Below are 25,971 nucleotides of genomic sequence, written 5' to 3' on the forward strand. Positions count from 1 at the left end.
ACGTTATTTTCTCAGAATTGATCACATATTAATTTATTAAATTAATTGCGATATGAAAAGACTTTCTGTGGTGGGGTAGTAATTTTCCTTGATTGTGGTTTAAAATAGATATCAAAATATAAAAAAAAAACATTAATATTTCGAACAAAATGTTTCGACACTTATTATCTAATATTCAGAGAAAAACGAGCATTATTATTATTTTACTCCTTCCAAAGTAGGACCACTTTTAATATTTCAGCACCTTATAATAAAGGAACAATTTTTTTATAAAGTAGCACAACATTACTGTCTACAATTTCCAATGAAAAATGGCTACATTAAAAGCCCTAGAAATTGAGAACGATGATAAATTATAGCTTTTTTCTAAAATTATTTGTTTAATAGTCAATGATGAAATCTAGAGTCTTTGTTTGGACTTTCCGTTTTTAGAACGACGTTTGCTTTGTCTAAGATTAAAATTGTTTGTTTTTGTCTCCTGATAGCTCATCAAAAACGTCAACGATTGAAACCTTTCAAATTATTTTTATTTAAATAGAATGTGATACGTCCTTTTTCTAAATAAGCCAAACATATTGTGAGCTTATTGCCAACCACAGACATTACTCTTTTTTTTGAGGGGTGAAATTCTTCCAATGATTTCTTCCGCCTTGGGTGAGGAGAAAACCTGTTACTAACTTAACCTGTTAATTTGTCCGCAGCTCCGAAACGGGCATCAGCCCTACTGGGCCACATCTGGGGTGGTTTGACTCTTTGAGGCGAACGCAGAACGCGACGCGCCGTACTCACGGGTCTGGTTCTGTTCGGGTGGTGAACTACCATTACTCGTCGTCCGTAGACCCGCACTTACGGTGGCCGGAGAAGGTCACGCCATCCCCGACGGTATAGACATTAATCTGGACTAAGAATTGCTAAAATGAACTCAAAACTCAACAATCGAATAGACAACCACGGTTTTTACGTTCCAGACAATAATGATTCATGATTTTTACAAAGAACTGGAATCGCTCATGAGCAATGGACATTTGTCTAGACATCTAATAGAAAAACTGTAAAAATCGGTTAGTCACACGGAGGTTTCATTTCGAGTACCATTATTCATCGTAACGTCATCTCTGGGTTTCTGAGAATCTGACCATTTTAATATATCATCTAATCTAATGCTTGCGAATGTGTTAAAGGAAAGGTTTGACAGATTGTGCTATTAGTTTTTTCTTTGGTGTTTAACGTTTTAGTAAAAGTTAGTAAAAAATAAAAAGTATCGAACTTTTTATTTGATTTGGGATGAGGAGGTATGGAAATTAAAAATCTAATTAGGTAGTTAAAAACGTTAGACACGTATTTTTTTTATTTTGTCATATAACATAATAGTACTTAGACAAAATGAATCAAAGTTTAGGAATGGAAGCAAATATGTCATCTCTACGTATAAACCTAGAAGTCACTTCACGCGATATTACAAATCGATATATCTTCATCTTGTTTCAAAAATCCAATGTCACATCTAAAAATAAGGCCTATATGTATCCACATAACATATTATTATGTATGTACATAAAAGTCAAAGCAATAATATCTATCTTATAAGTCTTCATTAGAACCCATGTTTGCAGTTGAACGTAACGTACATATCTAATATGTGCCATATAGCGCATATTGCTAACATGTAGGATGCTTTAATCCAGTTTAAGTTAATTACAATAACGAGATAGTTGTCCTCTTATCACTCATGCATTTAAAATCAAAATAATCAATAAAATCATGAACCTTTAATCTCTTCAATTATCCAAATAAACATTTATTTCTACCTATACATATATTATTAATATTAATTTTAATAATATTTTATAGCCTTTTAACGGTTATCTGCATCAATATTACTTTATTAATCCAATGTATTGTTTCCGATGAATATGTAGGTATTCAATTTGATGGATTCAGTTCGTAAAATCAATCAATCCAATCCTATATATCGTAGTTTCCTTTACACCCGGTGAAGGTACAACATTTGCTGTTTGCAAACGTTTCGCACTTGCGATATGAAATCGAAGTCTGTACTGTAATATATGAACTTATGTACACATGTAAATGTATGTTTCTATGTCCTATGTAGCAAATATCAATTCATGATTTCACATAATAAAATTTATGATATTCTAGAATGTTTTGTGTTGGTATTACGTAAAAACAACTTGCAATAAGAATATTATCAATGTAAAGGTAATCAATATGAATACTTTTTAATAAATGATTGCATAAAACACGGGAATAGCAACGTTGTTCCACACTAGGATTTTGTTCTATGTCCTGTGCATTTATGAACTTACAATTTCAAATACATAAGGTCGCCCCGGAACAACAATTTACAGATGACACAAAGCGTTGCTACATATTGTTATTTTAACAAAATGTTTCACACAATAAGTTAGTGCAACCTAAAACGCTGGCTACACTATTATCTATTATATAAAAATAAGTCGGGTTTTCCTTCCTGACGCTATAACTCCAGAACGCACGAACCGATTTCCATGGTTTTGCATTTGTTGGAAAGGTCTCGGGATCCGTGAGGTTTATAGCAAAAATTTTGGAAAAAAGACATGGTGGCGAAACGGAGTTCGCCAGGTTTGCTAGTTGATAATATAAAATGGTTTTATAATAAGTATTAAATGAAAATACCTTCCTTTACGAATATTTAGTGCATATCTTAAATTAAAACACAGGGTATTTTGTAAGAGAAATAGTAAAATAAAAAGTACAGGGCCTAATAAATCATGTTTAATATTAGTGTTAGAACGGTCGTATATCATGGAGAGACATTTGAACACTTTGTAACGCAAATTATACATAGAATACTATTTTTCATCTTAAATACGTGACAGAAGTTACAAAAGAATGAGTAAGTAACGTTTCACATTGTGAAAGAAGAATTTATAAGATATTCCTACTGAGGCCGTGACCGCAAAAGATCCCTCCAAAACTTAAATTTAATTAGTAGCGTAAAGACGGTTACTTTAAAAATATAAAGGTACACATATTAAATAAAAATTTGCATTTTAATAAAAAAAGATCGGATCCCAGGTGCGGCGGACATTTATTAAAATGTAAGACATTTCAACTCCGCAAATCCGTTGTAAAATTAACAACAGATTGGAAATTGGAGCAATTTTCTTTGTTACCGTCATTTTCTTTTTAACAGGGTGATCACGGTGCGATACCGCAGTAATATAATGTACCAGGATAATTTAACCATGTTTTGGTACAAAAATTAACACTATAGAGGGCGCTGATGTCCAGAATTGTAATGACGTGGTCAAACCGTAAAGGCTCAAGTATGTAAAGGTTTCATTTTTTTTTGTGAAAACGTGCTGTTTTTTTTTCAGAACTGCCCAAAACTAAGAAATGTAAAAAATAGTTACGTTTGTTATTAAAAACCTTATTTGTAGCGAGTCATCCGATTACACTGAAAACGTAATGAATGAATAAGACTGCTCAGACACGAGTAATGTGTACAAAAAGTAATTTTTCATTTCGCCTTTCTACCAAAAATCCAGTATTCGAATCCGAAATAAACAGGTAACTGATATTTATATTTCCTTTGCTACCGAACGCAACGTGTTGAAATGGTTTTTTTTATTTTTTACCCGAATCCACCTATGGCTACGTTTGTGTTTAAATAAAAATAAAAGAAAAAAAATGGAACCATTTGGCTCGAATTCGACCGAAGCACTCTGTTTACCAATAATTTACTTAGTTGACCAAATGGAAATTTTTTCCTCATTCGTTTAGTTCACAGTTATACATAACTCATATTTTTAACAGCTGCAGCATTTGTACCAAGTATTTTTATCTCATATTTTATAGATCTCTCTTTTTTATTTATTTCGTTTTTTTAAATTGTATCATAAAATGATAAATAATAATTAACTACTTGTTTCTGCCAATGGCATTACCCGCGATCCCGTAGGATGTAAATATCCTATCACCACCCAATCTTCCTAATTATCCTTCTTCCCAATCTTTCCAATCCCCGATTCCTCAACGACCTTTGCATTCCCCAAAAGGCCAGCAACACACTTCTAACGGCTCTGGTGTTTCGGGTGTTTACGGGCGGCGATTGCTTACCGTCAGCTGAACTGTGTGCTCGTTAACCGGCTTATAAGATAAAAAACAACCCTGTAGCCGAGCTAAAGTATCCGTACACTTTGCAGCCATTTTATCCCGACCATTTAAAAAGGCCACTTTAAAACAATTAAACAAATCTACGAACGGGGTGGCCAATGTTATAAATCTTTGAAATATTACGTTGGAAAACTGCTCCGGTTGTACGGCAAGAGTCGGAAAAAAGCACATTATGCAGCGAAGCTGGCGCCACCTGGTGTCGCAGTTACGGGTTATTGCTTGAGAGCGTACTTCTTGACGCATCGTTGTGTTCGAAAATACTTTTTACTGCCTTATAATGGGTATTGATGAAATTGGTATTTTCTTTTGTTATATGAATAGGGTAAATAACGTTCTTACACTGATTTACTTACTATTTATCTATAGGTACTCACCTACTCACTTACTAATCTTTATTACTACATGCAATAAACTCATACTTTTTACTAAATTTATTTACATAATATGTAGGTGGGTAAACCAGTGTAGTGATAAAATCACTACACTGAGTAATGAGTGAGAATAGGACATATATTTTTAATTGAGGAATCAGTTACAAAAAAACATATAACTAAGTAATTTACGAAAACCATTTAATCGAATACATTTCAAATCTGAACAAATCCCTACATAGCCAGTTGTCAGTTAAATGAAACTGCGTAAATCCCATTCATTAAGCGAAACATAGCCTGATTGTTTTGTTTCTAATCCAGGTCACAGTCCGAAAATAATAATATAAACATGTTATTTTGTTTAGCGTTTTGTTTGTACTCCTCGAATTACTACGTAGGCGTATGACTGACTAAATAAAGCCCAAATGTGTAAATAATACCGCTCCTTTATATAAACATGGATAAAAGCTAGCAAAATCTAAGACTCAAATACTAGAACAAACACACTATTTCTGTTAGCCCTGAAGGGGATAAGTCTTGTTGTATAAAATGGACTTATTGTGCCTATATTGAGGTATTTTCTTGTAAGTACTTTTTTTTTCTTTTTATCTATAAAAATATAACATGTATTGTACTAACTTAGATACATGTGTTGTATAAACCTGACCAGTAATAATACCTACCTTTACAATAAATTGTTTTCCAAAAATTATGAAAATATTTCAGTCCTAAAGGTTGGTATGCAAATTAATTTATAAAAAATGTATTGGTTTGTCCTTTCAGATACCAGGAGCCCATATTTAGACAGGATAATAATTGAAATACTGTAGCAAACCGCTCATTCGACCCTAAGATGTAAACAGAATACAATATGTTTTATGTATGGGTTCCGTCGGTGAAGTTTAATTAAAAACGACGCTTTTTATCGATACCAAGGACAGCTGCCGTCAGATCCGATTACAGTAATTAAAGGAAGATACTAGGATCTTGTCATATTTATTGATAAAAATGAGAGGAAGTTTCTTTTCAGGTACCTACCTATTCTTCTATTGAAAATATTGACAGTGAACGAAGAGTAGATAGAACCTTCTCTAAAATTTTGCTTTCACAATTTTATTTTAACATTGCCCAACACTGTAATTTTCTCCTGTGTCTTGGGTGCATTTAAAAACATTTAAGTTCACATACACATCACACCCAGACCAGAAACAACAATTAGTGGATCACACATAGAGTGGCTGCGTGCAGGAATCGAACCCGATACACGATGCGCGGCAACCAGTTGCCCAGCCAACAGTATTCTTTAATTTGAGTTTGGTCAATTATATCATCAATTATATAAAAATTTTGCCGTGTCTACAGTATTGATTCTAACTTAGTAGGACTTACTTTTTACAAATTCACAATTCAAGAAGAGACCGGAAAACTCCCTTGAATGAAGTTTTTACAAAGCGATTATTATGAATTCTAAAGACTTTTCAAGATCTGTCACTGTTAATTATAAATTAAACCATTCGTTATAAATATTGTATTACAATAGAACGCCGAATTATATGAAAGAGAAATTTCTTTGAATAACTTGAATCGCGGCCCTTACAATAATTCGAATAATGCGTAGGTAGACGAAATCTGATTAGATGTTATAATTGAAATGTCGGCCATAATAATATCATCGTAGGTCGTGCAAGGTGGACAATAATACTGAAGATTTTAAATTATTTCTGTTATCACTTAAATAAACGTAAACAAGCCTTTTTTAATTGGATCTTGAGTATTGAAATGGTTTTAAGGTGATGAATATTGTCGTCCATATTGTAGAATAGGTTTTGCCCGCGACATCGTCCGTGTAGATCATAGAATAGAATATAAGCTATAATTGGTCATGTTTTTCTTTATTGCGTACTCATTCATAGATTCATGCATACTCGATAGATTCATGAATTTAATTAATTAAAAACACTGCTTTATGCACTTGAACTAATTTGAAAAGCTCAACTAGTTTCGCGTCACAGAGGGACTCTTCTTCATGAACAGCGTCCACGCACATGGCGTGAGTGGTCCATACATCCAGTACCATAAACCAACTAATTCATACAACTATGAATTTCTATTGTTCTCTTTGAATACATGGCAATGTCCTTGTTGTCATATTATACGTAAAAGAAAATGCTTCGCCAGTTCAAACCACTATTGTTATAATATTTAATATTTAAGTCTCCCACAGAATAAATGAGTTCCTTATTTCATTCAGGTTCTTTTTTTTTATAAGTTAAACTTCAAACATGAAAAGTTAATACAAACTGAAAAGTTTATTTTTAATTAAGTAATTAAGCTTTTGTCTGTCTACTTTAGTAAATGTCTGTTTTAGAGGAAAATGTTACGATGTTCTATTTATATTACGAGGATAAAAAAAGGACAAGCTCTCCTTTTGTTTGCTGAAGAAAAATAAAAAGGTGAATCTCAGTTGTTTAAGGGATTGAATCAAATTCAGTTAGAATTAAATAAATAATATAATCATCATAAGGGAAATTATTCAGAAAAGAAAAAGAAACAATGGTAATTTTTTTTAAAGAAAATATAGGTTAATAGTGGAAAGAATCATTTAAATAATGCTTTGTTCACAGAATGAGCGTCTGTTTTACCACCTTCATATAAGTACGGTACCGAATAAAATTTTGTAAGAATTGTGTGTTCATACAAATTACATTCTTAATTCAAATTTATCTAGGACATAACGTCTATCCAGACATGGTGAAATAGGTCCTGAGAATCTCAGAATAAATTTAGATTTAGATTCGATCAGAAAACTCTTTATTGTACGCCATAAAAACACAAAGGACAAATATTCAGAAATCTATCAGCACAATGGGCGGTCTTATCACTAAAAAGCGATCTCTTACATACAAGCTTTATATAGATAAGCAATAAGGGAGAACATAGAGAAAGGTATACCGCGGTATACCTTTCTCTATTATGACTGATATTTATACTTCAAATTAACAAATAATTTATATATGAAAGCATTATAAATGCAGATTCATTATATCACACATACGTTCATACTAGTGATGTAACGAATGTCTTTATCTTGACATTCGCGAATGCGAATATTCGTTACATCACTCATATAGTACAAATACATAACATACACACTAAGGCCTCGGCCTCGAATTTTGCGGGCAGCGGGGCGGCGGCGGCGGCGGCGCGGCAGCGGCAGGATCTTTTGCGTATAATCAAATGGACCGGTTTTCGAAAACAGCGGCGCGGGAGCGGCGCGGGAGCGGGCAACGAGCGGTGCACTCCAGTCAAGCGGTGACCGCCCGCGTTGCGCGTCTGCATTGTAGTATAGTGTTGTGTACCTACATTTTTTTTGTGACGTATCAAAATGTCCTCGGACGTGCAAGAGCAAATGATTTCGGCAATCTTTGAGAGGACACCCATACGGAACAGCAAAGATGTGAACCATATAAATAGAAGAAAAATTAACCAATAATGGGAAGAAATAAAAAACGAACTGAATATTGAAGACTAAAGCAAAAACTGAAATCACTCTTGATAGTTTCAAGAATATAGTCAAAAGTTTCTACACTCATTCTAGTGTAGTCGTAGAATTTGTCGGGATTTTGTCTCTGTTCTTCATAATTTCGATAAAACTCGCCATTTATTTTCCTTGCCCTATAGTAGGTCTTCTTCTTTTGCCCACAGTAAATCGAGCGTTAGGAATAAATTTGAATCAAAAAGATTTCGTTCGCTAATAAAAACAAATATCTCGACAACACAACCACGAACACAACACTACACCGCTGTAGTGCCGCGCGATCTGCCCGCTAGTTTCGAGAACGGGTCCGCCGCCGCCGCCCCGCTCCCGCTCCCGCGCCGCCGCCGCCCCGCTGCCCGCAAAATTCGAGGCTGAGGCCTTAATGCAGTTTCTGTTTTTTTTAATTCTTATGTTTCTATCAAAACTTAGTGTTGTCATTAATAATAATAATAATAAAACCGGAGTTAAAAAGTAGGGCCTCTCCCGGGAGTCAGGTCCGCGACCCCACGGACCTGACTCCCGGGAGAGGCCCTACTTTTTAACTCCGGTTGGTACTCGTGACTATCCGGAGTGGCCTCTCCTACCTCACTCTTGCCTTAATCGGCTGGTTTGAGTGGAGATTCGCAAGAGTGGAGTTGCCTTCAGCTCCACTTGGGGGAAGGACGTATCCCAGTAAGATGCTGGTAGGGGTCTTGACCGTACTTCCGGGATTGCTCTGATAGCCGTGGGATGCCCATCCTTCCTCAAGCAGCTCAACGGATGTTGCTTCCCTTGTCGCTACATGCTAGCGGCCGTTTCCGGGGCCCACTATTGAGTTTGCGAGTCACCCCCTGCCTGTTTATCCGTATTTTTCAATATTGGTCAGGGGCAGGGGCCATAGTCCCCATAGTTAACCGGTTAACTATTCCACAGCCAACCACACCCATATCCCTATCATTTCCACATATATTTCACCATATCTCGCAATAGTCCTGCATCAACCGGGGATTGTCCTTTGGTGTACTTCCATAGTGCATACAGGGATAATCGCCGGTTGATGTCCCATTACATTTAGAATAAAATTGTTCAACGGGCCTCTGCGAGTTGGCTTCGGCTCCTCGTACGCCTTCCAAAGGTCCGGGACCCTGTGGTCCCGAGATTATGTAAAGAACAGACATAATAATAATAATAACCTTTATTGTACACCTTTAGATAAATTCAGCATAAAATAACAACGTATAGGATTAAAGTGCACAAAGGCGGCCTTATCGCTTATAGCGATCTCTTCCAGGCAACCTTTGGGTGGAAGGAGCTGTTGAGTGGTAGTGGAGGTGGTTCTAGGTGTAGGTGTTATTTACATAGAATATATAATAACATACATACACGTATACGTATACATACATAAGCATACATATTTATATATATATATATATATACATACATACATACATACATACATACATACATACAAACATACATACATACAAGAAAAAAGAGAAAAAAAAAAACATAAATACTAATTATGATATAAATGACAGAATAAGTGACAGTAAGTAATAAAAAAAATAATAATAAAACAAAAAAAAAAAAAACAATAACAAGGAAAATAGTGAACTACAGCGTGGAGAGGTAATGTTTCCTCACGAGCACCTTAAACGACGCGAGGGACTGTGCTTGTCTGACTGTAAGCGGCAGAGCATTCCAGAGTCGCACGGCCAGAACCGTAAACGATCGGTCGAAGGCTCTGCTCGCATGCTGGGGCATCTCAAGCTTCAATTCCTCCGATGACCGTACTGGTCTAGAATGTGTGTCATGGAAGAACTTAAAACGTTCTTTGAGGTAATGGGGGGTAGTAGGATTGAACAGTATATTGTATAGAAGAGATAAGATATGAGTATTCCGGCGAAGGCGGATCGGCAGCCACTTGAGTTTCGCGCGATATTCAGAAATGTGGTCATATTTGCGTAATCCAAATATGAACCTTATACTAAAATTTTGGAGTCGCTCAAGTTTATCTAACTGCACTTCGGTAAGATCCGGATAGCTGACGTCGGCATAATCGAGAATGGGAAGGAGCAGTGATTGAGCTAGCGCAATTTTAGTAGCAGTCGGAAGAAAGTTTCGAAGTCTACGCAAGGACTTCGCCGACGCAAACGTTTTCCGGCAGACTTGTCCCAGTTGAGGTCCCCAGGAAAAGTCACGGTCCAAAACAATACCCAAGTCTTTCACCGTGTCACTATATGGTATTGTAGTACCGTTGAAGACTACGGGTGGGATCTGTGTCCACGTGATCTTGCATCGTAGACGGGGGCTACCGACAACAATGACCTGGGTCTTCGTGGGGTTTACCTTTAAACCGTAGGCCGTACTCCATTCCGATATTCGAGCCAAGTCGGTGTTCACCATCTTGACCGCTTCGGAGAATTCGTTGGGAGGTGCCTGAGAGTAAATTTGCAGGTCGTCGGCATACAGGTGGTAGGAAGAGAGAAGTTCACTAGAGATGGAATTTATAAAAATTGCGAAGAGTAAAGGAGAAAGAACGCCCCCCTGCGGTACGCCAGCAGCCGTGTCAGACCAGGAAGAGTATGAACCCTCGACGGCAACACGCTGCCGGCGGCCACACAGGTAACTACGAAAGAAATCAATCACAGTTGGAGATATGTTAAGAGAGCTCAGTATTCCAAGCAGTATGTCGAAATCAACGGTATTGAAGGCGTTGCTAAAATCTAACAAGGTAAGGAGAGTGAGATTGCCATTTTCAATACCGCATCGTATGTCGTCAGTAATGTGAACTAGAGCCGTAGTGGTACTATGTCCCGGACGAAACCCGGATTGGTAGGGATTAAGGAGACGGTGTTTGGTAAGGAAAGTACTAAGCTGGTTATAGATGAGTCGTTCTAGGACCTTGGAAAGGAAAGGTAATATGGAAATAGGACGATAGTCGGAAAAGGATTCAGGATTTGGTTTTTTAGGGAGCGGTGTGATTTGCGCTTCCTTCCAAGCAGAAGGAAAAACGCCACTGGATAAGGAATAGTTAAGGATATGACAGATGACAGGAAGGATTTCATCCAAGACAGGGAGTATCATCTTACGGCTGACACTGTCACTCCCTACTGCATTGGAACTGATGGATAATATGCTCTTTCTAACATCACAAGCTGTGAGTTGATTGAAGAAGAATGGTGGGTAGTCGGGAGAGGGAAGAGAAGAAAGATAGTTTAAAGTCTTAGATTTGATAGACCCATTAATATAGGGTGAAGAAGAGAAGTGTTTGTTAAGAGATTCAAAATCTAAGTCTTTGGTGATAGCATTCTGACGTTGTTTACCAACACCCATCGACCTTAAGAATCTCCAGATCTTGGCTGGATCACCATTTTCAACGGACTCATGAATGTGGCGGCGTTGTGCATCCCTACACATCCTGTTGCTTCGATTACGAGCTGCAATATACTCCTCACGGTTTGCCGGATTTGGTTGGCGTTTAAATTTATCTTTAGCTGCTGCCTTTCTGTGTAGCATGACCCTGATATCATCTGTCAACCACGGCGCTGGTGCATGCTTAATTTTTACTGGACGAATCGGAGCATGTACATCATACAGTTCGTTGAGTTTATTACTAAACACCTTAATTTTATCATCGATCGCCTCAGCGTCACGGAGCTCAGACCAGTCTATGTTGCCGGCATCCTCACGAAGCCTGTCAAGATCCATGCTACCAAAATTGCGCTGAAGGAGTGTTTTAGGTTTAGATTTAGGAGGAGAGAGTTTGTAGGAAAGGAAGATAAGGTCATGGTAGGAGAAATTGTCAGCAGAACATTGTCCGTGCTTGACAACGTGCTGGTCTGACGAGACAAGGATAAGATCAAGAAGAGAAGGTGAACAGTTAGGAAAGTGGTGAGTGGCACTTAGAGGAAGAAGAGACAAGTTGAAGGATTGAGCGATGGATTGAAGTGAAGAGGAGCGAGAATCTTGTTTTAGGAGACAGGTGTTAAAGTCACCCATAATTATGCTATGACTGTAAGAGGGAGTTAATTTTAGGAGTAAATTTTCGAAAGAGGAGAAATAACTGACACGTAAAGAAGGACAGTAATAGACACCGAGCAATACTCTGGTATGCCGCAGTGTCAGTTCCAAGAAAAGATGCTCGCCAGCGTTCTGCGGCGGAGGCTGCGGTGACATATCAATTATTTTAAAGGAAATGTTTGCGCGGAGATATATGGCAACACCGCCGCCGCCGCAGCTCGTGCGATCATTTCTTATCAACTGGTATCCAGGTAGAGAGTAGGAAGTGGAAGGGAGACAAGGTTTTAACCAGGATTCGGAAACTAGGATTGCATGGATATTCTTACAGTCAAGATTTGCCAGCATATCGTGGTAATGAGCCGGAATACTCTGTGCATTTATATGGACTACATTAAGATTTTTCGATACATCGGAGAAATGAGCCTCAAGTGTGTCAGAAAGAGAGGGTAAACTACAAAAGCTGTCGTTATCGAAGTTTGCTGAAATAAAACTGTCATTATCACTCTGCGTGTCATTCATCACAATTTATAAGTATAAAATAATAATAATAAAAATATAATAATATAATTATATATAATATAATGTGGGTGTAATAATTAAAATAAATAATAATAATAGAAAAGTAAGGTAGTTTGTGTGAACTATGCTCAGGTCCACCTGCCGGTTCCGTGTTACAATTTTATAATATACGACTACCTCACAACACAACACAACACAGTGCCTCGCTCGGGCAAAAATCTCAAAGGTTTTATAAAAAAGTAGATAAATAACTGAAAAGATAATTAGGGTGAAAAAGTGATGAGGATAAATGTAAATAAACAGATAAAATTATTTTGTATATAAACATAAATAAATAAAAATTGTAATAAATAAAATAATATTTGGCATCATCTGCATTGATATTGTCTATGGTTTCATAGACAATTCATGCATCCGATGCCAAACCTGGAACGCTACTTGACATTTGACATGTGTCAAACGTCAGAAACAGTAAACAAAGTAAGGTTTGAGAATAAATAACGGTGACTGATAGAAATATAGAAGATAGTTATAATAAAATAAAAAAAAAGGGGTAAAGGATTAAAATAAAATAAATATGTTAACATGGGTAGAAGCAATAAATACATAAAGAAGTAATAAATATATTGTGAAGGTATTCGATTACTACCTCAAGACAAAGGAAATAAGAAGTGAGATTGTTACCCGAACGAAGCAGGTCTATTGGAGTCACTTTTTGTTGACGCCGCGCTTCCCTCTCCGTGCCACTGCCGCAGGAGATCGCTCGGAGACTGCCGCCGTAGACCGCTCAGGGACTGCTGCAGGCTCGCCAATCGCACGCAACTCGCTGTGACTGACTATGCGGTGCCTGACGCCATCCGGCCCCAGGACATAGATGTGGCCCGCATTAGTCCAGCATTTCGTCACACCGAACTTGTTCCGCGCCGCCATGAAGACCTGGTGTCGTGTCTTGGTCAGGAACTCGGATATCGTGATACCCGTTCCCTTCAGTTTGGTCTTGCTGTGCCAGACCTTGTCTCGGGTATCCACATCCTGCACCTTAACCAGTATGGGTCTGGGACTTGACTTGCCGGTGAAGCTGCCCACCCGGTGACAACGACGGACATCGGAGGTAGTGAAACTGTTCATTTGTAATTTATCTTGGACCATGTTTGTGACCACCAGTGCAGTGTTTTCGGCCTTGTCCTCAGGAACTCCGTGGATCAGCAACATCTTTCTGCGGCCTCTCATCTCCAGTGCATCCATATCACGGGCAAAGAATTCCATCTGCCGCTGCAGACACTCAAGCGCATCCAGAGTGAATCGCTTGAATGCCCAGTAGTCCTGTGCCAGAGCTGATGTGCCGCCAGATGCAAGTTTGGATGGTGTACTGCTGTGCCCGGCCTCAAATCTTGCCATCCTTTCCTGGAACTCTGCCCTCATCTGCGCCAGTGTTCCGTTGACCGCCTCCACTGCCTCCATGTTGCCGATATTGTGACGTAATGTTTAGGAAAAATAAAGAGAACCAGCAGGTAGTGCCTTTTAATGAGCACCTATTTTGTAAAATTGAATTTTAAAATTTAAAATAAATTATTTATTTTTGGGAGAGACGCTTTCCCTAGGTCTTTCTCTTAGAGCACCTCGTGAGTGAATGTTTATTACATATACATTAAATAATTAATTATTAATCAAGCTTCTCTATTGTAGACACCATGTTTGGTTTCTGATACGACTTGTATCATAGTATCTACAGGAGCTGAAATCGTTGATGAAATGCACTGCTCCTATCTCATACGGAATAGTGCAGAATCTAGTAAGTAAATGCTATTTGCCAAATACTCGATATGGAATTCACGTTTCTATTTAATGATACATATACATAATAGTTATTTAGTAAATAGGTAACAAAATTACACGTAACATGTCAATATAGAAATCTTTGCTAGTTGATAAGTAACTACTGTGGAAAGGAATGCTAAATTAAAATGAGAGAACCATTCAAGTTATTCTTGTTAATTGTTTTAAGGTAAAACAGTAAATGTTATATTCTTAACTTTAATTTCTAAGTTACAAACTTATTTGAAATTACTTCATTAAAAGTTTCCATGAAAATGACAAAAACAAAAATTAAAATCCGATGAAATTTACGTATCCTATTACAATTATTTTGGATCACATCCATAACAGAATTAAAGCCTCGGTGATCTGCTTTAATCAGATTAATACTGACATTTAGGTTTGGTTTTACCTTTTATTGGCCGTTGCTGATTTTATGAATATAGGCTTGTAGAGTGCCGACACAGGAACTCAATTAGCGATATCGATGGTCGAGCCTCGCATCGACTTTTACGAAAAAATAAATACGAATTGACAGCTAATAAAACTCCTAATAGTGTTGGGAACGACTCACGTTGCGTTGTGACGCGACCCGACTCAATCCGATACGATTGGCCTGACACTGACGTAGATATCGACTGAACAGGGGGCGCTAAGGGAAAATAAATTTTGAGATTTATATTTGACATCCATACAATGAAACACGATTTGTGCGAAAATAATGATTCGCTATTGACGTCTGCAATTCGACCATCACTTTCGGATCTTGAAATTAATTTGATATTTAGGGATGGTGTCCTTGTGTTGAGGTACAATTCATTCCCTGCGGGATCGCGTGTGCCGGGTCATAAATTGGCCGCCTTTGTAAAGCGGAATTGGTTTTTTCTAGTACAATATATGTACGTATAGCTATCAGCAATAAGAGAATGTGGTTCGAGGAAACAAATATGTAGGTATCAAACATTGAATTCGCCAAACATTGAATGACTGACATTGCAGATATGTATGAATAGAGAATGTTTACCTTTGAAATGTATACGTTTACCTTCAAAGAGATGGAAACAATATCGGTTTAAAAGGAGTCGCAATACATTTCCAAGTTATTACATTAAAAGCAGTTGAAAACGCATCTGCGCGTTATTGTCTGTGCCTCGTTAATGTTATTGGAACAGAAGTAAATGTTAGGAATAGAAGCGTTAATATGGGCGCGTCGGGCGCCTTGCCCGTCGGATTACTCGCTGGCTACATGCATCAGCACGTCCCAACTGTAATGCTGTCGAATATCGTTCTGAAACGTAACGGCACCGGCGCGCTCTGAATATCCAAGCAACATACTACTGACCGCGCGCCTGATTGCAATGCGATCTTTGACATTCTACGCGGAATAGGCGCGTTTGAAATAATGGAGACCCAAAAAAGGTTAAGGGTAATGCCCCTTTTTTATTGTACACTTAATGGCTTTACAGGATATAAGGTATCTTTTCAAATTTATTGATTTTAATGGCCACCTTTTGTTAAAATATCGCCTGTTTGTATAAGTCAAATCTAAATCGCTGATCATATTATCTTTGAAAAATATTTTATAAGAACGAGTCAGCATAATCTTGAGAATACTTCACAGAGCTACTACAAGAATTCTCTTTTAAATCTATTTACCAGCCTTTTTTCTCAAATCTATTATCGATTTTCTATCTGGCAAACTTCCAGCCCAACGATCTTTAATCACACAGTTTTCAAATTAACTGTAGCATTGCACCAAAACCAAGTACAACATATGGTGCAAACAATGCCAACAAGCATTCATATCACGCAGCGTACGAGACCTGCAATCCTTCAACTCAAAGCGAAAACGGAACCAATTGTAACTATTTCAATTAAGCAGGCGGCATCAAAGTCCGCACTCGAATTCACCGCATCGACTCCCTGATTTCACGAACGTTTGGCACATTTGCATCTAGTGGGGAGACGTACGTAGCTTTGACGTCTCCGTGATACACTCTATCTAGTAAATGTTCTAGTCACAGACGAGATTAACGACGGCTGGATGCATGCCGTCCAAAATATCGGCTTTTATATACCCTGTGATGCTGGGAGGGTAATCTCGTAATTGCAGTTATTGGGGTCAGGCAAGGGTTGAAAATGAGAGCAACATGATGAGCTGTTGATGTGTAGAATGTGATTATGTTTTATTTTAGATGGTGTTAAATTAGCTTTTATTATAATAGGATTAAATATTATGTATTTTGTAGCAGTATTCAAAGTAAATAAGTATAATATGCGTAACAGTTTTATGTACGAGAACATTTATACTCGCAGTAAACCATTGTGTGAAACAGAGCTTGAAATTATCATCACATACGTTGTTGCATACAATGACAGTGCACTAGTTGTCATCTATAAAATACCGCTTAATGAATGCACAAATTTGACTGCAGTGTGGGAGGAATGGTGACATATTATCTCTTGTAACATGATGAACATTGAACATATTATTTTTTTATTTTATGGAAACGCCGCCGGTAAACGAGCAGACGTATTACCTAATGGTAAGCAATCGCCACCGCCCACGGACACTTGAAACATCAGAGGTGTTACAAGTGCGTTGTCGGCCTTTTGGGGTTAGCGAATTTAAGGGTTGTTTGCCTAGTGTGAAGAAAATGTTGAACTAGTTTCCTAGTTTCAAGTAGATAAGAAAGATCGGAAGTTTCCCACATATTAGTCATACACGACCTTGTCTATTCCTTATCAAATAAGTAGTCTAATCAATGACCTTTCGATTAAAATTTCTATCATTTCCTATTAAATGTTAGATTTTGATAACAATAGATAATATCAAATTAGATCTGGACCTATGTATTTGATAATCTTAATGTTTTACATGTTTTAATTGAGGTTGAGGACAAATTTAGACCTAAAATCGTATCTTTTGCGGTAACTTAGATTCGACATTTAGATAATTTATGTAGTAACTAGGTCATTAATTTTCCGTAAATAATATTAGTGGCGGTGCTGTGCACATATACGACTATTAAAAAAATAACGCCTTTTGCTTTAGTTTATCTCACTTACTCCTTTGAGTCCATATAAGACTAACATTAAGATTATGTTATGTAGTAGTTTCTTATTTATTTCCGATATAAGTCCAAATATCTCTATCTCTTTCACCTTTTTCCAATTTGACCCAGAAGTATGTTAAGTAATTGAACTTATTAGTCAAAATTCAGTTTATGGCATACATTATAATTTAATAATGCACCTACTTAGCGATGTATGAATGAACTGATAAATAAATACAATTGTAATATGATTGTTAAGTAGTATCGATTAAAGAATTGTGATAACAATAATAAAATGTCGCAAATGATCGATTACGATTATTCAAATTGCGTTGTTTATTTATCAGTGATTTAATGTTAACATTAAATCGTACGATTACTTAAAGAATTATTTCAGGAAAGTAATCGAATCAAATTATAAATGTGGGGTCTTATCTATGTACGTATGTGATTAATCGCTTGCTGGTGATAATTGATTACTATAAATAGTACCTACCAAGTTAATGAAATTTATCTTGAAATAAATCTCGAGTTTGTTTGTTTTTTTTCCTCAAAATGATTGATCTTTATAGTTCATAGGAATTAAGTCATCAGTCATAATTTTCGATAAGCAACCAAATCATACCTAGGTACCAATGTTAGGATTTAGTAATATGGACCTAATCCATTTAGACAGTCAGTCGATTCTGCAATAACAAACCTATCAGAAAACTATTCTAATTTAGTTTACCCGAATACATAAGTTGGACTGAATGGACATTCATTTATTTTGTTCATGTACGTACGTATTGTGTTAAAAGTTTTATTTTCATTCAGTCCGTCAGGCTCCGTCAACGAGTAACTTTTTCATTTATTTTCGAATGAACTATCTCGTCAGTCGGCATAACTGGCATGTGGGCGCGTATTCAGATATAACTGGGGTTAATCAGCTGTAGTATGCAATGCATAGCACGTGAAATTATTTTTAAAAATATGTGGGACGTTGGTACCTTTGCGTAAATGTTTTATTATTATTTTTTCTCTTTACTTATAGGCAACAAATAGACCTACTTATACATAACCATCACGTCTAGTATAATATGACGTTATTAGGTACCAATTACCATGCAGAGGTTACCTTCAGATAACCAGATCCAGACCAAAAGCAGGACTTATTTTTCCATTCTTATAATCAAGTTACGTTATTTCAGGGAATCTAAAATCCTACTTCGACTACAATTCCAAACTTTATGTAAAACAACATAAGAATCGAAACCTTTTTTCTAGAATGTAAATGATAATATTCATTGACAAAAAGACCCAATAACATGAAACTACGATACATTGTACAGAAAAATGTCTTAAACATGACACAAAGTTATTTGTAACGCGTCATAGGGTTGTCTACTATAACAAATGGTTGTCATCGGTTTACACTTTGCCGCATCGCATCGTAACATAGCGCCCTGTCATAGTTCTTGTCATAGATAACAAAATTTAGTGAGCGTGGGTTACACAGAGGTTATACGGCGTTATAAACTTGGCTTTACTTAAAGGTTTTATTAATGTATATATGTATTGGTATATGTGTTGAAGTATACAATATAATTTTAATTAACTGTGAAACTAATAATTGATATGTAGAATATGTAGATTAGCGCGCACAGACGAACAGACAAACAGACAAACAGACAAACAGACAAACAGACAAACAGACAAACAGATACTTCTAATATCAGTGCAAGAAAAATAGTAAAATTTAAGAGAAAGACCTCTTTAGATAATTGAATCTTATCAGATTATATGCAGCACCTGTAAAATAAACGTTATAAGTCATGTTCAATTAATATCAACAATGTAGATCTGATCTATAAAATGGAACAAAAATGTATGTATTACATTACAAATACAATAGCTATACAACTCTATCAAATATAGGGCATTGTTCAATTAAAATTCATTCATACCGCCTGTATAATAAAATTCAAATTCACTCAATTATAAATCTGTCGGTAACACTATCACACGGTGATGATTGAGTTTATTCAACCGTTTATTTACGTGATTTATGAAGCATAAATATCTTTGTTAGCTCCCATACAAATAATTATAATTATTTCTTCGATATTTTAGAACAATAGATACTGTTTGATTCACACAAACAGAAAAGGTGAAATCAACGCGCTATTTAGGATTCCCACATCATACTTTATCATAATTTTGCGTGATTGATCTTAAAAGTACTATGCCAGAGTTGTACATTGATTTTTTGAAGTATCTTTCTAAAGAGCTCCGCTAATGTTATTGTTTTCCAGTAAATTAAGTGCAATCTGCATGTTAGAATAAAAAAAAAAATAAACCAATACCTTAAACTATCTACCTACTGTGATTGATGCTACTTTAATTGAATATTGATAGAAGTCAATAGTAACATCAATATACAAAACGAGATAGTACAAAGTTGCTACGAAGTACACTATCTTTTGCTACGAAGTGCTACGTCGCTACGTCGCTACGTGTGTTCGTAGCGATAAAGTATGACACACTTACACCTACTTCTTAATGACGTGTCCTACTTAATACATTGTCTAACAATGTAAACTAGTTTTAGGTGTAAACAATTACAGTTTACAATGCAATATATATCGTAGTTGTGGCATAAAAGTGAACCATTAACTGAATGCATATTAGACCGATTTACATAACATTTGCATAACGTTGCGCCATCGCATCGGAGTTGTCAACATGTGACGTAATTAAAATACGCTTTTAGATGATTTATAGTGATTAAACACCAATGTTTGCTTTTAGTGATTGCGTGAATTTTGGATTTAGTTTTGGTATTTAACTGGATTAGTGAGTTGGTTATTTAATAACTACTAAACTCTGATAAAATTAAGATTTATTTTGTGATCGGTAGCTAAATTAATATACAAGATAACTTTTTATCTCATGTAGTGTGAGTGATGGATCACTAGACTAACATTTTACTATTCATATAATAAACGATGACTATAACACTAACTTAGACTAAACAATTTTGGATCCCTTCACAGATGACGTCACTTATCATCAAAATGAGTTACCATTAAGTTTCATATTTTAGTAACGTTAGCGACAAAGGTTACTTTTATAAAACCATGGGACATTTAGTATCAGTCGTCAAGTTTTGTGGTTCATCTGTCCAGTCGAAGGACTAACCGCAATGGCCTGTTTCGAAGCCTTTATAGTCGATAATGGTGAATCTAGGCTGCTTTTAATACGTTGGGATGGGCCCGGGCGTGACTATGAGTTGCCTAAACTGTGTCACTAGCCGCACATTTTGCTGTCAAACAGCAATATTGATGTGAAATGGTTCAGTTACTGTAGATTCGATAGGCGAAGCGTTTTTATCTATGCTTCTATACTTGATGAAGAGTTTTTGTTGGTATGAACGCACTGATTTCAGGAAGCAAGAAGGAGGTTAATTTTGGAAAAATATTTTTTGTATTGGATGTACCATTTATCGAGGACGTCTTCAATAAGTAGTCATCTTGTTGGTATATATCTGGGGGCACGGTAGTGCCCCCGCCAAGACGAGCCAAGCGAAGCGCAAGCCCAAGGGCACTAAAAGCGCTTCGTCGTATTTTTGAATCACTTGAGTTTGGGTTATACCAGATTAACAAAATTTTCAGGATATAATGTCAGTGGGAGCCATAGCTCTTATACTTTAGATTTTATTGATATCTAAAATAGATTTCGTCACTCACTCACTCACTCACTGTGAAACTTCCTGAAGTCCTAGAAAACTGAAATTTGGGACTAGTATTAGTACCCAAACAACAAAAAAATCCTAAAACTTGGAACTTTTACCCCCCAACCCCTTAAACTAGGGGGTGAAAGTTTGTTCGAGACTTCCGCAACTTTTGACGTCTGAATGCGGCCGCGGAGGGGTAAAAATCTGAAATTTAATTAAAACCTAATGAAATCCCACAAAAACATTTCTTAAGATTTTTGATCAACGTCAACTCATTTCTTTTAAATATGACGAATAGCAAAAAGTCCGTGCGGCCGACTCGCCAGTTACGTCCAAGGTTTTCACGCCAAGAAACAAGATACTTGGCTCCACACTAGATCTGATTACTTTTTGACAGTGCAGGCAATATGGTCTCGTCTTGGCAACATTTAACATGAAATGTTTTTGTGGGATTATTATTTACAGCTTTATATAAGTTCATGGATAATTAATTAGGTAACTAGTTATTATTATACCTATGTAACTTATAAACAACTTACATGTGGAAGTTACATCATTAAGTCTTTCTTCACATGAGCAAGTTTTTGTCGTGATTTATTTTAGTAAGTTGTCGAATAGAACAGAAGCGAACCTACAGGAAAAGAGTATCTAAGATAAACGAAAATAATTCTAACAATATTTGCTGATAACGCAACACTGGCAGTCATTATTTTTTGTAATCCAAATAGCAGAGTAATTAGTTTTATATTAATCAAAAATCCATAGAGATCAATGTTAAAATCTCTCTTAAGCAGTTAGTAAGAATAAATGACTCAACATTAGAATTAAGTCAAATTGAGAAAGTTGAAAAGAATCCGCGATCGAAGATTTTATAGGTGTCGTTCTGGCGTCTCCCGGTCGCGACTTACCGACGCCAATCCTGTGACGTCACAGTGAAAGTCATGGAGGTCACTGGAGTATCGAATCAGGGATAGTTCGTATTTTCAAGGTCCGACAGGCGAGGATGCCAGGAGACAGTTTGACAACATGATTTGCACGTGTAACCCAACATTTTGACATTATTTATAAAGGTAGACACGACAAATAATCTCTTACTTTTATCGAGTGTTTGTCAATTGGATGTCTCAGTTTCTCTTGCGTAAATAAACCTAAAGTTATTCTTTTATTCGATGGTTTTTCTAGTACTGTATTCTTATAGATATTCTTATAGGTATATAGATATTCTTATACTAATAATGTAACATGATTTAATATCTATAATACTCGCTCCAGGGAATATAAAGTTATAAACACGATGTTATGTCTACAGTCCCTGATTTTATTTTTGGCAATATTGTAGCTCATTTTCTGCTTACGTATAATTGTTATTTTTTCCTCTTTACTGGACATTTGTAATACGAACCTTATTATGAGATCAGCGATCACATTAGCTCCAGCCATATAATCTCTAATTAATCTCAATAAATTATTATTTGAGCTCGACGCTAGAGTATCCATTACTCACTCCCGTATCCAGCTACTGATTAATGAAATTGAATTCTAGAATATTCTTGAATCGTCTTTTAAAAACACTTTTATGTGCAAAGCTGCCTTTGAATAAAAAACACTGTTTTTTTTCATAGTATGTTAAATTTATAGTTACATAAAGGTTTGTTCAATGGATCAATATTAATTCCCTCTTTTATGTTATAGAGCGAAACTCAATTTGCATAACAACTGAAACCCCTTTGGGTCTACGAATATCATATCTAGCATAACATATAACACACAAAAATAAAAATGTAATATCCACAATAAAAAAATGGCAAACATTTTTAAATCCCCATAAAAATGGTAGTTTCGGTATTATTACCTTTACAAACAACTGCCTTCTGTCAGTGTTCGGGATTGGGGTCAAAGGATTCATCCCTGTCTTACGGGGTGCGTCGGCGACGCTGCGGCGCGACTGGCCGTCGCCTGTGACGTCAGCACCAGGATCGATACCATCCCAGATGATCTGCCATACATCCCATACCGCTTGTTTACGGTATTTGGCAAGAGTTCTGGTTTTGTTCACATTTCGCCTAGTTACTAAGTACTGCAGTAGAAAATTGTGTCAGATTCTTTATGGTTGGTTGGTTGCTGTGTGGGTCAGCGGTAAACTATAGATTTTTGGACGATGTCGATGGCGAACATTGCTAAGATAACTTCATATACTTACGTAACAAAACAATACCACGGAATATATAGTTTTGTCGTATAAAATATTTAAACGAACAATGTAAACATTCTTATCATGTCCCTCAACCATTCATATACACAATACTTTCTCATGACGTTTACCCCTATATTATTTTTGTCTTACTTATACTTATTTATACTCTTTTATATTCTTCATGGCCATTATATTTATATACTGTTTCATAAAGTTAAGGAAGGTACCGTTGACGATGCACATGGGTATATGCTTACGACCACTATGTGAACATAAACGAGTGTACGGCATCCATTGCCATTATACTGTGCAAATAGCATCAGCTCGCAGCTTAAAATCAGCCATCATTACGTAATATTGCTTCATGCCATATTCTCTCTTGAAGGATATACAGAGGTCGTTAGGCTACAGACAGACTCATGAAATTTAAAGATATTCCTTATCCTAAATAATTATAGTTTGAATATTTTTTTGATCGATCGTGTAATGATTGTTGCAATATAATATTGGAATTGTAGTAAGTATATAACGAACTATGCAGCTTTGTGTCACCAGTCACAATTCCAGATTTCGTGTTAAGAATTTTATTGGCAGTTGGGTACACAACCATTGAGCAATGGTTTTGAAGGTAAAATTAGTCTCTAAAAATCATTCCTAACTTACTAAGACTATGTTAATTTCATATGTGAAAAGCTTCATAGCACTTGAGAGTTTCATAGACATTTCCTCTCAAAATTAATTACGTAATTTGCAAGGGACCTCCTCATTTACGTGTTACCTCACACACTGTGTGGAATGTTTTTCTAGGCCGGGAACGTATTCCATTGTTTTGACACTCGAAATATTCTTTTTAAAAACCGTAATAGACACTGCTTGGTTATTATTTCTGGACTGCTTTATGTAAATTATTCAAGATTTAATTTTAATTTGTAAATGTAGTCACGGACCTAATCATACCTGTATTTCAAAGAATAGGTTTTGTGTTACTATTTCAGAAATGGAACTACATAAAATCCAATTTCATATTATAGTAAATTGAAGCGAATTTATCGTAATAAACTATCATTACAACATTCCTCTTTTACGTTTTCCTGGCAATTTACATTAAAATCTTTGTCATTAATCATATATTAAAATAAAAATACCGCACAAAAATGCCGTTGACTATGGTCGTAAGCGAGGGTAATAAATTATAGCAGAGTTTAAACATTTGCGGATGTGGCATTAAATCTTTTATTTTAATTCATGCTCGATTTTGTTCAGATTTCGCTCAGTTTTTTAAATAACCTTATTTTATTTATGTTTTCAAAAAAAACATTCTGACTGCTTCATTAAAGATAATGTTATATGGTACTGGATGAAGATTAATTTAGTTGGATATTCAATTTTGAATTTAATTCTTTTTCGAGATTTTATGTATAGCAATAATCTCGTCTTTAAACATTCAACAACAACTAGACTAACTCAATTTTACGTAACTGGTACGGTACAGTTTCTACGAGTTCATTAGTCATTCTACATTATTACGTAGCCAAGAGAATTTTGATAAACTAAACTCAGTTCTCAGCAACAGCAATGACATTATAATAACAGTTCTGTATCAGTATCTGTATAAAATATAAAAGGACAACAAAATAACAATATTTCATTGTCAATAAAGCGGGAGAATCGCTCGAAACTATGATATCTAATAATCTAGACAGTTCTATCTCCTGCAACGATAGTAAACCTAATAAAAAATTTCACATAAAAATTGATATCTTCCGTTGTGTATCCGACGATCTTAAAATAGCTTAACCGTCGATTTTCTAACCATTTCTTAAATAAAACTAGGAAAGTATAAGGCGAGGATAGCAAGTTGTAGGGTCTTATTGGATAAGTTTGAAACCTTTATACAGGTCGGTAAGGTTAAGTTGTAATATAAACTTTCGAGTTTTAAGAGCGCTCTCTTCTTCCCCACAGCCCCACAGCTGAAGTTTGCATTTAGTCAAAGCTTTTCTATTTGATAAAAGTGGGCTTACTGACTTGGCTTTGAGACCTATAAAAATGGAATTCTTTTAGGTTTTACGTTGTTCATTTCACTTTATAGTTATTTTTATTGTAAATCAGCTACCGTGATAAAATCTAGCGAATTTATTTAAATGCACCTTCTACATATGAGATTAAATTTCCTCTATTTGAGACTTAAGCGTATGTAGCTCAGACAGAGTAGTATCACACACAAACAAGTGTAATCTATACCAACATTTTGTAGTGTCCTATATAACTACACAACCTACATTTCGTATTTAATCCAAACAGACTCTCCTCACAACCACAAACGCAAATAACAATAATAATACTCATAGAATAACTGTAATAATAGTACCGTGACGAGCTGTTACCCCAACGCAATCAGATTAATTAAATTAATTGTTGTAAGCCACGTTTATTACGCTGCACTAGATGTGGCTTGGTATGCAAAGCGCTTAAACGTACGTACGTACTTGGATCTTGAAGAGGTTCGCATCAAGCCACGGCAAGGGTTGATTGGAGCTCGAAAATTGTATTCATACTATGTTTATACACGAATTTGGTGTAGT

The 25,971-nt window shown here is 36.0% G+C and overlaps 1 protein-coding gene and 1 long non-coding RNA gene across 2 annotated transcripts in view; one reads left to right on the forward strand and one right to left on the reverse strand.

The window, feature by feature from the left end:
* The window catches only part of LOC118264915 (neural cell adhesion molecule 2), a 161,081-nt gene that overhangs the window by 110,284 nt on the left and 24,826 nt on the right, over positions 1-25,971 (reverse strand). The window lies entirely within an intron of this gene.
* Positions 10,577-14,205, forward strand: LOC126912662 (uncharacterized). Its single transcript, XR_007707323.1, has 2 exons — positions 10,577-13,720; positions 13,800-14,205. It is a non-coding gene; the product is annotated as an uncharacterized LOC126912662 (long non-coding RNA).

The sequence above is a fragment of the Spodoptera frugiperda genome, chromosome 28, assembly GCF_023101765.2.
Source record: "Spodoptera frugiperda isolate SF20-4 chromosome 28, AGI-APGP_CSIRO_Sfru_2.0, whole genome shotgun sequence".
NCBI lineage: Eukaryota > Metazoa > Arthropoda > Insecta > Lepidoptera > Noctuidae > Spodoptera > Spodoptera frugiperda.